This window comes from Trichomycterus rosablanca, chromosome 15 (genome assembly GCF_030014385.1).
Source record: "Trichomycterus rosablanca isolate fTriRos1 chromosome 15, fTriRos1.hap1, whole genome shotgun sequence".
Classification (NCBI taxonomy): Eukaryota; Metazoa; Chordata; class Actinopteri; order Siluriformes; family Trichomycteridae; genus Trichomycterus; species Trichomycterus rosablanca.
This window is the reverse complement of record NC_086002.1, coordinates 20,952,831-20,970,097: the sequence shown is the minus strand read 5'-3', so window position 1 is coordinate 20,970,097 and position 17,267 is coordinate 20,952,831. Positions and strand designations below refer to the sequence as shown.

The window sequence follows — 17,267 nt, the reverse complement described above, 5'->3', positions numbered from 1 at the left end:
GAGTGATGAAAGATTTACAAAACAGGAAGTAGAAATAATTAAAAGGATACAAAATGTTTTTGGTAAGCAGATTACAAATCACAATCATATTGTTCAAGAAAGAAGCAGAAATGAACATTTCAGATGGATTTGAGATCAGTGTGGAGGAAGATTTCACATTTTTAATAATGCAGAACCACAAAACAGACAGCAGGTTACAGAACTTCTGCATAAGATAGACAGCATGGTGCAGAAAAATTGAGGATTTTACACTAATGAGATGTTGGAGGGAGCACAGCACTTAACCTGGGAGGAATTCTGGGAGTCAAAAACAAGTCATTCTTTTACTTTGGAGCTGGTGTTCTAGCTGTAGCTGCATCTGTGATTATGGGCAGCAGTTATTATGGGGGTGGCATCAAAGATAATAGGATTATTTAGGCAGTAACTGGGATTTATGAAGTGGATTGTGGTGCTTCATGGGAGCAACAGCAGGAGGTGAAAGTCTGATTAAAATAAAAAGCTGCACAATAAAATGATTTCATATTACAAATAGAAATGATTTTGTACTTTACTATATTTGATTGCTTATTATTCTATCTATTGTAAATTTTATTGTAATAATTAATAATTCTCTACAATTTCAACCAGTCAATTAATCAATCAATTTTGTTGAATTTTGTTTTATAATTTTTTTTTTTTTTTTATCACATACTTTATAATTCTATAATAACAATAATTTGTTCTACTGTTTGTATAATTACAATTACCGTGTTGTTTTTTTAGTTTTGTAATTTGAATCAATTAATTTAGTAATTTGTTATTAATCTTGAGGACTGTAGAACTGATTTTATTGGAAGTGTGTTAAAAGATAATGTTGATTTATATTAAAATGGCTGTTAACGCTCCACAGTTCTAAACTTTTATTGTGGTTCTTATTAGGGCTGGCTCAATACCACTTTTTTATATCCAATACTGCAAACTGAATACCTGTCGAAACAACTAATCAGTAATAATACACGTCTCAATGCACCATGGGTAAAATAGCTATCTAAATAACGATGCTCAGACTGTGAAACAAATATTCTAAAGGAATAAATACAGAACCTACCACATCACACTTATACAAAACTGCTGTTTTTATTTTCACTTTTGCACACAGAACATTTAGCCGCATTGTTGATTTGAAGTGTCTACAACTGGAAGATGTGGATGTCAATCAAATGGGATGGACCAATTAGAATTGATGCAGAGTTTAAATTTTCTGTTAATGTTCTGTCATGGTTTTAGATTATTAAAAACCAAAGCGTGCTTATTAAAAACCCTTCTGAAATTTGAAGAGGACATATGTGGCTGCAGTTTGTATAATTTCATAACTGATGGATTATTGGTTGAGGATGTGAGAGATCTCCAAGTCGGGACAAGATAGGTTCTTTATCTCAGGTGAGAGATTTATCATTTATAAAGTGTTTTTATTGTGTTTAAAAAGTGTTTTTATTTGTGACTTAAGTAGATCAGGGTGTTTTAATTAAGTGTTATTTAACAGTATCAAATCAGATTACACGTTTTTTTCCTTCTGATATCCGATCCAGTGATTTGGGCAATTTGCAACTGCCCTGTTATGGGTCTATTCAAGTATTATTTTTTACACATATCATATGCATATATGTTACAGCTGTGGGCTGGGAGATGTGGATTTAATTTTATTAAAATGTTGTCTTTTCAATACAAACAGTATCTGAGGAAAAGTATGCCTAGCATTGAAACTCTTGTTTGTCTGTAATAAAGATCAAAGAGGAATGCCACAGAATCACAGGTTTGTCTTTATTAATAAAGATTAAAACTGGAAAGTAATAAAAAATAGCTCTGCACCATCTTCAGGATTCCCAAGGGTTAGTGGCTGCATGGATGAAGCCCACATTCCCATTAAAGCACCAGTAGAAAATGAAAAGGATTATGTGAACAGCAGACAGAATATCCCTCCACATACAGGTAGTGATCATTATCTTAAAAAATAAACAAATGTTTTATATAAAACAGTGTAACTTTTAATACACATTCTGCAACTTACTGTTCTCCATCAAGATATTATGTGATGCTACCCACATTATAAATATTAAAGCCAAATGGTCAGGCTCTGTGCATGATCACTGAAAATAAAACAGTGCAACAAGTTCATTTCTTGTCCTTATTCTTTAGTAAGAACATTCATATTTATATATTAGCACTGACACCCATCTTAAATTCAAGCAACTGAATTTCTAGCCTTATCTGTTTTATATGCTCCACCTGAGGATCACACTTTGTAATTTGTTTCTCCAGATGGACCTTGTATAGATCATTTACACCCAACTTGAAAGAAAGAGATAAAAATAGCATGTTATGATAAAACATAGCTTTTTGTGTTCTAAATATTTCAGATATTTGGTAAGACATTTTTACTGTTCTAAACTGAGCTTTGGAGGTGGATGGTCCCTCATCTGATTCGGGACTGCCCATCACATTCTGTTAGACGACAGTCATACACATTATCATGGTAGATCAAATGAAATGCCATGCTCTATGTTCAACATATCCTGTACCTCTGTAGGCCTCTCAGTATCATCCCACCTTGAGGCAGAGGAGATGGTTTCTTTATCGTCCGTCAACAGTGTTTTTTTTTTTTTTTGTATTAAAGAACATTATTTATACTCATCAGGATCTAGGGACATTCAGATCACTAAAAATTGCAGGAGGCTCAAAACCACACCACCAATCACTGGAGAGATGGTAATAAAAAGTGTTCAGATTGTACCAATGCAGTTCTTAATATTCCACAGTTTATGCTCTACAGACTAATAATTTACATGTAATAAACATGCCTTGAACATAGACAGTTTTTGTATTTTATTTTTATCTGCAGCTATGTGCATCTGATTCCACTTGGATTACACCTAGATTAAGTAAATGAAAGGGAAAAAAACGTGTAAAATCGAGACAAATATTACAACGGACGCTGCTGTATTACTTTTACGTCTAAAACATTTTCATGATCTGCACATGCAAACATTAAAATTAACAGTTTTATTGGTGTAAAATATGATGAACTACTTTTCTTTCATTCACATCCATGATGAATCCATTTATCGCCACTCCATTGAGAATGTCTGTTTATAGTTAACCGTGAACGCGCTTCTGCTGGGTTCAATCTACTCAGAGTTGAGTAATCTAATGCTGAACTGCTTTTCTGGAACCGAAAACTCTGGCTATGACACGGTGAGATGTCAACTCGGAGTTCAGGTTTAAGTTTAAAGTTTGTTAAACCCGCTTTCTGGAATACCTCCCTAGTTTTTATACTGAATACAACAATCACATGTTTATCATTACACAGCAGTTATCTAGCATGAGGTTATAAACATGAAAACATCATTGGGCGTGTATGGTCTTATTCTTATTCATCTATTTACAATCTAGATTATAGTGGTGGACATTTTTAACTGTCCTCATAGTTACTCAGTCAACAAGATTTTAGCACATTTTAATGTGAACTGAAAAACATTTCACCTGATTATCTGGAATAAAAAAGGATGAACGTTTTGAAGTGACCTAGTAAGTTCTGACATGAACTTTATTCTGACTTATAGAAAGTGTGATTGCCTGTCAACCTTATACGTATATATAGCATTGCAGACTAAATAGTGATGGATCTACATCATCCTTGTTTCTTCCTGAGTCAGGTCAATCAGTTATGTCAACTCTATGCTTTAAATAATTACAGATTTCAGGAGTAATTGAGCAGAAAAGTTTGTGACTTGTAGTAAAATATTTAGGGATGTGTGGGGAGTGGAAGAGCACATCCAAAATCAGTGTGGTTTAGACTCAAATCAATTCATGCTGCTCAGTGGCTCACCTCTTAGCGTCTGAAGGCTCCACATTTTCTTTACTTTTAGAGACGTTTCTGCTATTAAAGCCATTTCTGAGATTACCTGCAGAAGACCTGGAGTAAGTGTGGTATGGACATGTAAAATCACAATGACTCTGAATATGCTAGAATGGTACAAACTATAATGAACATCTGACCACTGGCACTGTAGACCATCATAAGATCAAGTGAGTCTCTATAATCCCAGCATTATGTGGATACATAAGGGTTGCAGTACAGTAAACAAAGCTTACATTGTTAATTTGGGATCGCTCTGGAATGGTGAAGTGCGTCACTGTTGTATGGAATGTAGGTAAACCAGTTTAGCAGTGAAAACACCCTCTAATTACACAGCTTTTATTTTGCCCTGTACCTTGACAATAGCATGAAAAAAGACATCAAAAGGCTCGTACGTGTGCTGTTTAGCGTGGGAGTGTATGTGTGTACGTTTATGTGTGTTAGATTGTGTGTGAGCATGCATATGTATGCGCCTGTGTGTGTGTTTGTGTGTGCGTGTGTGTGTGTGTGAGTAGTTACGTGTCACAGTCTGTGTGTACAGTGTATCACAAAAGTGAGTACACCCCTCACATTTCTGCAGATATTTAAGTATATCTTTCCATGGTACAACACTGACAAAATGACACTTTGACACAATGAAAAGTAGTCTGTGTGCAGCTTATATAACAGTGTAAATTTATTCTTCCCTCAAAATAACTCAATATACAGCCATTAATGTCTAAACCACCGGCAACAAAAGTGAGTACACCCCTAAGAGACTACACCCCTAAATGTCCAAATTGAGCACTGCTTGTCATTTTCCCTCCAAAATGTCATGTGATTTGTTAGTGTTACTAGGTCTCAGGTGTGCATAGGGAGCAGGTGTGTTCAATTTAGTAGTACAGCTCTCACACTCTCTCATACTGGTCACTGAAATTTCCAACATGGCACCTCATGGCAAAGAACTCTCTGAGGATCTTAAAAGACGAATTGTTGCGCTACATGAAGATGGCCAAGGCTACATGAAGATGGCCAAAACCCTGAAACTGAGCTGCAGCACAGTGGCCAAGATCATCCAGCGTTTTAAAAGAGCAGGGTCCACTCAGAACAGACCTCGCGTTGGTCGTCCAAAGAAGCTGAGTGCACGTGCTCAGCGTCACATCCAACTGCTGTCTTTGAAAGATAGGCGCAGGAGTGCTGTCAGCATTGCTGCAGAGATTGAAAAGGTGAGGGGTCAGCCTGTCAGTGCTCAGACCATACGCCGCACACTACATCAAATTGGTCTGCATGGCTGTCACCCCAGAAGGAAGCCTCTTCTGAAGTCTCTACACAAGAAAGCCCGCAAACAGTTTGCTGAAGACATGTCAACAAAGGACATGGATTACTGGAACCATGTCCTATGGTCTGATGAGACCAAGATTAATTTGTTTGGTTCAGATGGTCTCAAGCATGTGTGGCGGCAATCAGGTGAGGAGTACAAAGATAAGTGTGTCATGCCTACAGTCAAGCATGGTGGTGGGAATGCCATGGTCTGGGGCTGCATGAGTGCAACAGGTGTTGGGGAGTTACATTTCATTGAGGGACACATGAACTCCAATATGTACTGTGAAATACTGAGCAGAGCATGATCCCCTCCCTCCGGAAACTGGGTCGCAGGGCAGTGTTCCAGCATGATAATGACCCCAAACACACCTCTAAGACGACCACTGCTTTATTGAAGAGGCTGAGGGTAAAGGTGATGGACTGGCCAAGCATGTCTCCAGACCTAAACCCAATAGAACATCTTTGGGGCATCCTCAAGCGGAAGGTGGAGGAGCGCAAAGTCTCGAATATCCGCCAGCTCCGTGATGTCGTCATGGAGGAGTGGAAAAGCATTCCAGTGGCAACCTGTGAAGCTCTGGTAAACTCCATGCCCAGGAGAGTTAAGGCAGTTCTGGGAAATAATGGTGGCCACACAAAATATTGACACTTCAGGAACTTTCACTACGGGGTGTACTCACTTTTGTTGCCGGTGGTTTAGACATTAATGGCTGTATATTGAGTTATTTTGAGGGAAAAATAAATTTACACTGTTATATAAGCTGCACACAGACTACTTTTCATTGTGTCAAAGTGTCATTTTGTCAGTGTTGTCCCATGAAAAGATATACTTAAATATCTGCAGAAATGTGAGGGGTGTACTCACTTTTGTGATACACTGTATGTATGTGTAACCCACATAAAATATGGAGCTACTAAAACCTCATCATTCAAGAGGTGTAATTACTTGTCGTCCCCAAAAGTAGTGGTAGAAAAAGACGTTCCTTTAGTTAATTTTTGCAACGTGCTGCAGACCAGCTGAGCAATATTTAAATTCTAGCTATGAACATGAGGGAGGCAGTTTCTGTCAAGTAATAAGTGTTTACAACTCTGATTATTTTTTCTTAGAGGCACAGAAAGACTTGGAGGATTGTGATGGCGAGCCCAGCCCTGTGAAACTGTTGATGGTCGTAGAAGCGATGTGGCCTACCATTAAGACTGTTTACAGAAGACTCCAGAGTTTTTACCCAGCACCAGATAAGAACCTACTCACACTAATTACTCTACCCGGGTAGAACAGACATAGGAAAATACCTTCAATACACATTCAAGGACTGGAACTGAACTTTTGAATCAATACATCTTTAAATAAAGGGAGTGGTATTGAATTGAAGATCTCTTGCACTTAACATAATTCCTATTTTTAAGAACTCTAATTTATTTCAGCGCTGCATGTGTTAATTCATTGCTTGCGTGGCAATAAATGTGTTAATTGTTCAACTTTACCTTAACTCCTCTCTTGATTTCAAGGTGTACTGCTATTCGAACCTAGTTAAATGTTAGTGCCTTTTTGTTATTAGTAAGCTTAGGTGCTACGAAAACTTGGCGAGCCAGCCAGGAGTGATAGTTGCGTGATAGTTAAACAGTTTGGCACTTTGTTGTGATCTTCACTGTGAACACTGTTACTACTTACTTAAAATTGCTTTGGGGTAATAGAGAAAATGGATGTAATTCAGTCTGAAAATGTTAAAGTACCCAAGTGGAAGGGTTAACTGGAGATGAGGTAGACGAAGAGGTTATGGAATATTTGGGGCAGTTTGGTTCCATAGAAAGAATAAAAAGAATAGTTAAGTTAACTAGTGGAGAAGGTCCGTTTAAAAACACAGCTGCAGTGGAATTTAAATATATACAGTGGGGCCAAAAAGTATTTAGTCAGCCACTGCAAGTTCTCCTACTTAGAAAGATGAGAGAGGTCTGTAATTTTCATCATAGGTACACTTCAACTATGAGAGACAAAATGAGAAAAAAAAATCCAGGAAATCACATTGTAGGATTTTTAAAGAATTTATTTGTAAATTATGGTGGAAAATAAGTATTTGGTCAATAACAAACAAGCAAGATTTCTGGCTCTCACAGACCTGTAACTTATTCTTTAAGAAGCTCTTCTGTCCTCCACTCGTTACCTGTATTAATGGCACCTGTTTGACCTCGTTATCTGTATAAAAGACACCTGTCCATGTAAAGGGTTGATTTGTGAAGTTTTCTTTATCATTTCATTATTACTTTAAAGGTTGTAAATATACCTATTGTAACTGGTACTGATAAAGTAACCTTTTCGTAAAAGAAAAACAAAACAAACAAAACTATTGTTTACATAAAAAAAGAAAGAAAGATTTATCTGTTTTCTGTTAGTGCTGGCTCATATACTGGATTGCATCGACTATCGATTGCTAATGCTTGTTTCAGGTTAGGAGGGGCGCTCTCGCTGTGTCTTTGCTCATTCTGAATAAAGGCACTGAAGAGTTGAGACAGTGAAAACGTTTTCTATTTTATTGTTTCCCTCCCAACAGGTAAAAACACATAAAATATGAACGTTTATTTAAATGAAATAGTTTAATCCAGTATATGAACCACAGTGGTGTTTTGTGTGAAAAATAAATGTTGTAGATAAAGTTATATGTGTTCGTTATTACAAAAAGTTTAATGGCTAAGTACCTCCATGGTTAGCAAAGCACCGCGAAATGCCCGCGCGCCGCATCATACTAAAAATAGCACAGAATTGTAGCATGAGAGAATGTTTACAACAGTTATATATGTACAGTTGTATATGTATGTGTTTTGGGAAACTTTTCTACAATGGGTATTGCAAGCTGATTCTGAATAAAGGCACTGAAGAGTTGAGACAGTGAAAACGTTTTCTATTTTATTGTTTCCCTCCCAACAGGGTTACTACATATTTTGGAGGCACCGCTGGGATGTGTGTAAGGGGAACCAACTCCATGCTAGGCAGAGGTCTTCTTTACCACACACATCCTTATTAAATATCCAGGCCAGCAGCAGAGTGAGATAGTTGACCGAGGTGGAGGTGAGGCAGCCAGCTGACGGAGCAGTGCATGCCCTTGAGGTACAGGGTGTGCTAGGGGCAGCAAAGTCCGCTCAGTATAAAAGCCAACGTCCAGTCGCATCAATATCGTTCACTTATACTGCAATAATGGAGGCAATTAAAGAGATTCAGGAAGAAATTGCTGAAATATTGTGCACACTGTCCAGAGAGAAACTCATAGAACTCAATGGTTTTCTCGGCATTCCAAGTGAAGGTCTAGCAAGCTGTACACGCCTGTCTCTTATATCTCTGGTGAGTAACCACCTAGTGAGAGAGGAGCTAGGGGACTTAGAGGATGGTGGCATGGCTGAACTCTTAAGCATTAGAGACAAATTGAGTGAATTAGTAGCTGATCCTGTTATGAACACCACTGAAGGAGGATCATTGGGTAGTGAAAAAGAGAAACTTGAACAAGAAATCAGTACATTACAGCAATCATTAGAACAGAAACAGAATGAAATTGCTGCCCTTTCCATTTCTAACAGCAATCTTCCAGTAAGTGTGAATGCAACTCAGATGTATTCGAAAGTTAATTCTGCAAACCCTCCATACATCGAACAGAGACAAACCATTCAGCCTGCGTGGCATAGAGAATTTAAAATATCTGGTCAAATAGGAGAACCTGGCCAAAGAGATAGATTGTCATTCTCCAGCCTTGCTCGTCAGATAGAAACTGGACTGAATAAGGGCTATTCAGAACAGGAAATAAATGATGCAGTAATTAGAGCAATCACGCCAGGGCTACAGTTACGGAGCTACTTGGAAGGCAAAACAGATTTGACTTTGCCTACTCTCAGACGAATTCTTCGGTCTCACTATCAGGAGAAAGGGGCAACAGAATTGTATAAACAGCTCACTACTGAAGCCCAGCGTAATAAAGAGTCACCACAAAACTTTGTAATACGCACACTGGACTTAAGGCAGAAAATAATATTTGCGTCTCAAGAAGCTGAGTCTGGACTAAAATATGACCCTGCCTTGGTTCAAAGTATGTTCCTACATGCTGTCCTCACTGGGTTGCAGAGTGACCGAATTCAGCATGATCTTCAGACATACCTCTCAGATCCTAATATTACAGATGAAGTGCTTCTTGAAAGATTAAACATAGCATGTGCAAACGAAACGGAAAAACAAAACAAACGTAAAACATGTGGGTCTGATCGCACAGCTAATGTCAGTTGCCCCAAATTAGAAGAACAGTCCTCTGAACTCAAGTGCAAGGAGGGGCAGACAAAACGAGACATCTTGTCACAATTAAAGAGTCTCAGTGAAGGTATTGCACAAATTAAAGAAACGATACAGGTGCCTGTGCCCCAGCAATGTTTTGCACTTTCCAATCAAAAAGAAGTAGTCTCAGTAAACCAGTCCTCAAAAGGCCCCCCCCAGAGGCACCAGCAGTCACCAGAATGGGGTGTCACAGGGTATGACCAGCCTAACAGTGCGAGTATAACCAGCAATGACCAGCAGCAAGGACCATGTATTGAACAAGGCCAGCAGCTATGGGGACGAAATCAGGTTATTGATGGCTACATATATCAGCCTCCAGCATTTCAGCCACAACAGAGCCCCACTCCACATCCGTACCCCATGCAGTTTCAACAGTGTTCGGTATCACAACAGTACCCAACCAATATCAAACCACCACAGTTTCCAGTACTACAGCAACCCTCTCCAGCCCTACCAATACAGTATGCAATCCCATCTCAGCACACTGTCCAGCCTTTACACTATTTACCCCAGAGTCAATTTCCGACCATGCCCCGACAGTATCGCCCTGCCAGGGCAAGACAGTGCTTTCACTGCCAACAAGGAAAAGTAGAGGAACCATGTTTTCATTGTTATTACTGTGGAAGCAGTGAGCATTTCCTGGCGGGTTGTAGGGCCAAGAGGACTAGGCCACAGAGAGAGGGATCTTTAAACGGAAATGGGTTACTTCCGCGGGACAGGCAGTAACCGAACATGTTGTGTCCCATCAGTGTGCTAGTTGCGATATGGAATGGGCAAATGCCAGGTGCTCCAAATGCAAAGCTGTTTACTATTGCTCAAAAAAGTGCCAAACTGACCATTGGGGAAAGCATCGCGAGCAGTGTAAAAACATGTCACCCTTCCAGTTATGCCCACCTGAGGTTCAAGTAGCACAATGTCGTGTCAACCAGCATTCCTCTGTAACTTCGCTAGTAGGCAGACAGTGCCTTGTGGAATGTTACTTACAAGGGTGCAAAAGTGAGGCCTTGTGGGACACTGGCTCTCAGGTGTGTATTATTGATGAGTACTGGAAAAGTAGACACATACCTGAAATAACTTTAAGAGATGTGACTGAGGCAGTGGAAGCACCTGATGCACTGAGATTAGTAACAGCTAATGGGTCAAGTTTGCCATACATCGGATGGGTTGAAATCTCTTTTAAACTAGCTGCTAGTGTAACTGAGCTCCTTATCCCTGTTCTGGTTATGCAAGGCAGTCACTTATCCCATCCTATCATTGGATTTAATGTTATTGAACAGATTATCAAGCAAAATAATCACACAAAAGCTAAGAAAAGAGAAAAAAAAACATTGTATGACACTGTAAAGGCAGCCTTCCCAAGCCTCAAGAAAAGGAAAGTGCAGACTTTTATTAATTTAATAAACAATGAGGACTCTAATGTGTACCGGGTGAGGGCAACAAAAGAGAGAGTGGTTGTACCCAGGAAGTCAGTCCTGCAAGTCCAATGCTATGCCCAGATGCCCTCAGTGAAGGAGGACACAATTTTGCTTTTTGAACCAGATGTTAATCAGCAGTGGCCTGAGGGTCTTGAGTTGACGGAAACTTTAGTGAATCTTCAGAGGGGTAGCCGCCCATACCTTATTGTTGATGTGCAAAATGGAACTGAGCATGATATTGTGTTAGCAGGCAAAACCATTCTCGGGACAGTGCAGTCAATTAAGTCTGTGTTTCCTATTACTACACAGGAAAGCAATACCACCGTCTCCTCAGTTCAGTCCCAGGGCAAGAAAGTTGGTGGAGAATGTACTGATGACCTATGGGATCCCCCAGTTGATGTAAGCCACTTGAACCCACTCCAGCAACAAATTGTAAAAAACATGCTACAGGAAGAATGTCAGTCCTTTGCAAAATGTGACAGTGAGATTGGTTGCATTAAGAATCTACAACTGAGCATAACGCTAAAAGACCAAGAACCTGTCGCCCGCACTTATGTATCTGTTCCAAAACCAATGTACCAAGAAATGAAAGATTACCTGCATGACTTGATAGCACAGGGCTGGGTGGAGAAATCCTGCTCCCCTTATGCTTCTCCCATTGTGTGCGTAAGAAAAAAAGATGGCACCTTAAGACTCTGCATTGATTATAGGGAGCTTAATCGGAAAACACTACCTGACCGGCAGCCCATTCCAAGAGTGCAGGATATTATGGACAGCCTGGGGGGCAATGCTTGGTTCTCCCTGCTGGATCAAGGAAAAGCCTATCACCAAGGTTTCATGGCAAAGGACAGCAGACCACTTACTGCATTTATAACCCCTTGGGGATTATATGAATGGGTGCGGATCCCCTTTGGTCTTATGAATGCACCTGCTGCATTCCAACGTTGCATGGAAACTTGTCTTGAAGACATGAGGGACGAGATTTGTGTGCCCTACCTGGACGACATCTTGGTGTTCACAAAAACTTTTGACGAGCATGTGGAAGCCATGAGAAGAGTGCTTCAGCGTCTACGCAGCAATGGAGTGAAGCTCAAACCTCAAAAATGTGAGCTCTTTAAAGGTGAGGTGCGTTATCTGGGGAGAATTATATCAGCAGAAGGGAGTTGCATGGACCCAGCAGACACAGTGGCTGTCACTGCTCTAAAAGATAAGAAACCCAGTACAGTTGGTGAATTGAGAAAAATCTTGGGCCTTCTCAGCTATTATCGTCAATATATTAAAGATTTCTCATGTATTGCTAACCCCCTGTATGATCTGTTGAAGCTGGCACCAGTCAGTGAGATAAACCAAAATCAGGGATGGGACAAAAAAAGAAGAAACATGAAAAAGCATGGCGTGCCTTCCCAGCAGCCAATAATCTGGACCCACGAGCACCAACAAATTCTGGAAAATCTAATTTACTGCCTGGTTCAACCACCCATCCTAGGTTTTCCTGACTTCTCTCAGCCATTTATTCTTCACACTGACGCCTCTAACAATGGTTTAGGTGCAGTGTTGTATCAAAAGCAAAATGGCAAGCTAAGGGTAATTGCTTATGGTTCAAGGACCTTGACTGGCTCTGAGAAGAACTACCACTTGCACAGTGGAAAGCTAGAATTTCTTGCTCTCAAGTGGGCAGTTACTGAAAAATTTAGAGATTACCTGTATTATGCTCCAACCTTTACAGTATTTAGTGATAATAATTCACTGACCTATGTTCTGTCATCGGCAAAACTCAACGCTACTGGCTGTCGATGGGTTGCTGAATTAGCCGATTTTCATTTCACAATCCGATATCGGCCAGGAAAAGAAAATGTTGATGCTGATTCCCTGTCCCGAATGCCAACAGACATTGAGACAGTGATGAAAAAATGTACTGAAGAACTATCGTCTGAGTGTGTCAGTGCAACCGTTCAAGCTGTTGAAGCCCAGCAGTCATCTGAAATATCATGGGCTATGGCAATACCCACTCAGTGTACGGAAGAAAACAGTGGTACCTGCCCCATCGTGCCATTGTCAAAGACAGAGATACTGCAAGCACAAGTGGAAGACACTGACATAGGAGCAGTTATTGACTGTATTCGTTCAGGAACAAGACTGACATCCCAACAGCTTCATACGTTAAACGCAGCCACTAGATGTCTTCTGAGAGAGAGGGACAAACTGGTACTAGGTAACGATGGCATCCTTTACCGTAGGACAGGACGGAGAACTCAACTAGTATTACCCGAAAAATTTAGAAGTATGGTTCTTCAAATGCTGCACAATGAGATGGGACACCAAGGGGTTGATCGTACATCAAGCTTGGTTAGGGACAGGTTTTTCTGGCCTCACATGCTAAAAGATATTGAGCATCATGTCCTAAGATCATGTATGTGCCTCAAACAAAAAAAAACCCAGTCGAGAAACAAGAGCACCCCTTACGAGTATAGTAACAACACAGCCCTTTGAACTCATTTCTATCGACTTTCTTCACTTGGAGAAATGTAAGGGTGGATATGAATATATCCTTGTAATCGTAGACCATTTTACTCGTTTTGCCCAAGTCTATCCTACAACATCCAAGTCTGGGAGAACGGTGGCTGACCGCCTTTTCAATGATTTTGTTTTAAGATTTGGATTCCCTTCCCGCGTACACCATGACCAAGGTGGTGAATTTGAGAACCAGCTTTTCACACAGTTGAGAAAGTATGGCGGTATTGCAGGCTCAAGAACTACACCGTATCACCCACAAGGAAATGGGCAGGTTGAAAGATTTAACCGTACATTGCTGCAGATGCTGAGGACGTTGACAGAGGCACAAAAATCCAACTGGAAAGAGTCACTTAATAAATTAGTCTATGCCTATAACTGTACAAAATGTGAAACGACTGGGTTTTCTCCTTTCTTCCTGCTATTTGGTCGATCCCCCAGACTCCCCATCGATGCATTTTTTGGAGTAGAGACTGACAAAGGCACTGCCAGCCAAAGTCAGTATGTGGAACAGTGGAAAAGGTGTATGCAGGAAGCATATCAGATTGTGAATGAACAAACACAAAAGAGTATGGAAAGAAACAAAAAGAATTATGACATGAAGGTAAGATGCACAGACTTGCAGCCTGGAAACCGAGTGCTGGTGAAAAACCTGACCCCACGGGGAGGTCCAGGTAAGCTCAGGAACTACTGGGAAGAAGCTGTTCATGTTGTTATTCGCAGAGTGGGAAAGGATGTACCCGTTTATGAAATACAACCTGAACAGGGTAGGGGAAGATCAAGGGTACTTCATCGCAACCTCCTTATGCCATGCGAACACTTACCATTGGATCCTGAGCCAAAACAAAGTCTTGAACGAAGACAAAAACTTGGACAAAAGAAAAAAGGAGAAACGGTGACTATTGAAAACACAACAGAAGAAAGTGCCAGTGATGATGAGTACTGCCCATACCCCTTCTCTGAACCCTTACAGCTAAGCAGGGGAGAAGATGATAAGTACAGTGCTCAGTTCCAGACAAAGCTCAGACATTCTGCTGAACAGCACACGCCCATGGAATGTCCAGCCCCTCACCCAGATGTGATGCCTGATCAAACACGGCAGCTGGAGCCACCAGTCTACACCCCTGCTATAGAGTCTGCATCTTCTTTGACCAATGAGCCACATTTGCCAGACCATGATCCGGATACAGCCCCCGAAGTGCCACCAAGTAATGAACCAGAACTATCTACCTGGGAGCCAGCCCCTGTGATTGAGGGCCAAGAGATTGCACAACATCTGGGAGACTACCCACTGCCCAGGAGAGAAAGAAGGCCACCAAGACGTTTCACTTATGACATCCCTGGGACTCCTTCTTGTCAACATGTAAGGGCCATGAACTATTCACCTTGCCAACAACCTTCTGTAAGTCATTGTGGTGCACAAACTGTTACTACTTGGACGTGTATGCCTCAACATACGTGCCTACAGCCTTGTGTCTCCTTTAGGTAATAATGGACTGTTTATTAAGAGAACTGATTCAACAAATAACAGTTGTCCTAAAGTTTATGGACTGTTGCAGTACAGGGGCACATTTAGCCAAGAGTGAACTATGGACTGGTTAGAGTACCAAAGACATTTTATTAGTCATGGACTCATTTTCTTCTGTCAACTTGCATTGAACACGAACTCTTAGTTCAACGTGGACTGTTGTTTATTGCTGTCGGTTTAACAAATGACAGTTGCCCTAAAGGTTATGGACTGTTGCAATACTAGGGCACTTTCCCTTCCAAAAGGAGGGAACTATGGACTGTTTAGAGTATTAGAGACATGTCAGTGGTCATGGACTCATTTTTTTTGCTAATTTGCTTTGAACATGAACCTCAGTTAAACATGGACTGTTGCTTTTTGCTCACATGCTCCAGAACTGATTTTTTATTTGAGCATGAACTGCTTAATATTGTTCCCATGCAATAAAACTGATTTCCAGTTGTAAACTGTTTCGTATTGCTGACATGCTTTTGAATTGATCTCCAAGTTTAGCAGGGACCTAATGTTTGAGCAGAACTGTACTATGTTTTAAATAATTGTTTGTGTTCCTTAATAGAATAAATGTGATGAGTGTTAGTTTAAAAAAAAAAAAAAAAAGTAGGTGTTAAGAAATGTCGGGATGTGCTGATGGAGATGTCGGGACGACATCTAATTTTGTAGGGGAGTGTGTAAAGAGTTGATTTGTGAAGTTTTCTTTATCATTTCATTATTACTTTAAAGGTTGTAAATATACCTATTGTAACTGGTACTGATAAAGTAACCTTTTCGTAAAAGAAAAACAAAACAAACAAAACTATTGTTTACATAAAAAAAGAAAGAAAGATTTATCTGTTTTCTGTTAGTGCTGGCTCATATACTGGATTGCATCGACTATCGATTGCTAATGCTTGTTTCAGGTTAGGAGGGGCGCTCTCGCTGTGTCTTTGCTCATTCTGAATAAAGGCACTGAAGAGTTGAGACAGTGAAAACGTTTTCTATTTTATTGTTTCCCTCCCAACAGGTAAAAACACATAAAATATGAACGTTTATTTAAATGAAATAGTTTAATCCAGTATATGAACCACAGTGGTGTTTTGTGTGAAAAATAAATGTTGTAGATAAAGTTATATGTGTTCGTTATTACAAAAAGTTTAATGGCTAAGTACCTCCATGGTTAGCAAAGCACCGCGAAATGCCCGCGCGCCGCATCATACTAAAAATAGCACAGAATTGTAGCATGAGAGAATGTTTACAACAGTTATATATGTACAGTTGTATATGTATGTGTTTTGGGAAACTTTTCTACAATGGGTATTGCAAGCTGATTCTGAATAAAGGCACTGAAGAGTTGAGACAGTGAAAACGTTTTCTATTTTATTGTTTCCCTCCCAACAGGGTTACTACATCCACAGCCTCAAACAGTCAGACTCCAAACTCAACCATGGCCAAGACCAAAGAGCTGTCGAAGGACACCAGGAAGAAAATTGTAGACCTGCACCAGGCTGGGAAGAGTGAATCTACAATAGGCAAGCAGGTTGGTGTGAATAAATCAACTGTGGGAGCAATTGTAGGAAAATGGAAGACTTACAAGACCATTGATAATCTCCCTTGGGGTCAAGATCTCATCCCGTGGGGTCAAAATGATCATGAGAACGGTGAGCAAAAATCCCAGAACTACACGGAGGGACCTGATGAATGACCTGCAGAGAGCTGGGACCAAAGTAACAAAGGCTACCATCAGTAACACACTACGCCGAGAGGGACTCAAATCCTGCAGTGCCAGGCGTGTCCCCCTGCTTAAGCCAGTACATGTCCAGGCCCGTCTGAAGTTTGCCAGAGAGCATATGGATGATCCAGAAGAGGATTGGGAGAATATCATGTGGTCAGATGAAACCAAAATGGAACTTTTTGGTGAAAACTCAACTCGTCGTGTTTGGAGGAAGAAGAAGAACCCAAGAACACCATGCCTACTGTGAAGCATGGGGGTGGAAACATCATGCTTTGGGGCTGTTTTTCTGCAAAGGGGACAGGACGACTGATCCGTGTTAAGGGAAGAATGAACGGGGCCATGTATCGTGAGATTTTAAGCCAAAACCTACTTCCATCAGTGAGAGCATTGAAGATGGAACGTGGCTGGGTCTTCCAGCAGGACAATGATCCCAAACACACCGCTCGGGCAACGAAGGAGTGGCTCCGTAAAAAGCATTTCAAGGTCCTGGAGTGGCCTAGCCAGTCTCCAGACCTCAACCCCATAGAAAATTTGTGGAGGGAGTTGAAGTTGCGAGTTGGAGTCCGTGTTGCCCAGCGACAGCCCCAAAACATCACTGCTCT

General features: G+C 40.6%; 1 protein-coding gene across 1 annotated transcript in view; it reads right to left on the bottom strand.

Moving 5' to 3' along the window:
• The window catches only part of LOC134328786 (uncharacterized), a 765,451-nt gene that overhangs the window by 645,421 nt on the left and 102,763 nt on the right, over window positions 1–17,267 (bottom strand). The window lies entirely within an intron of this gene.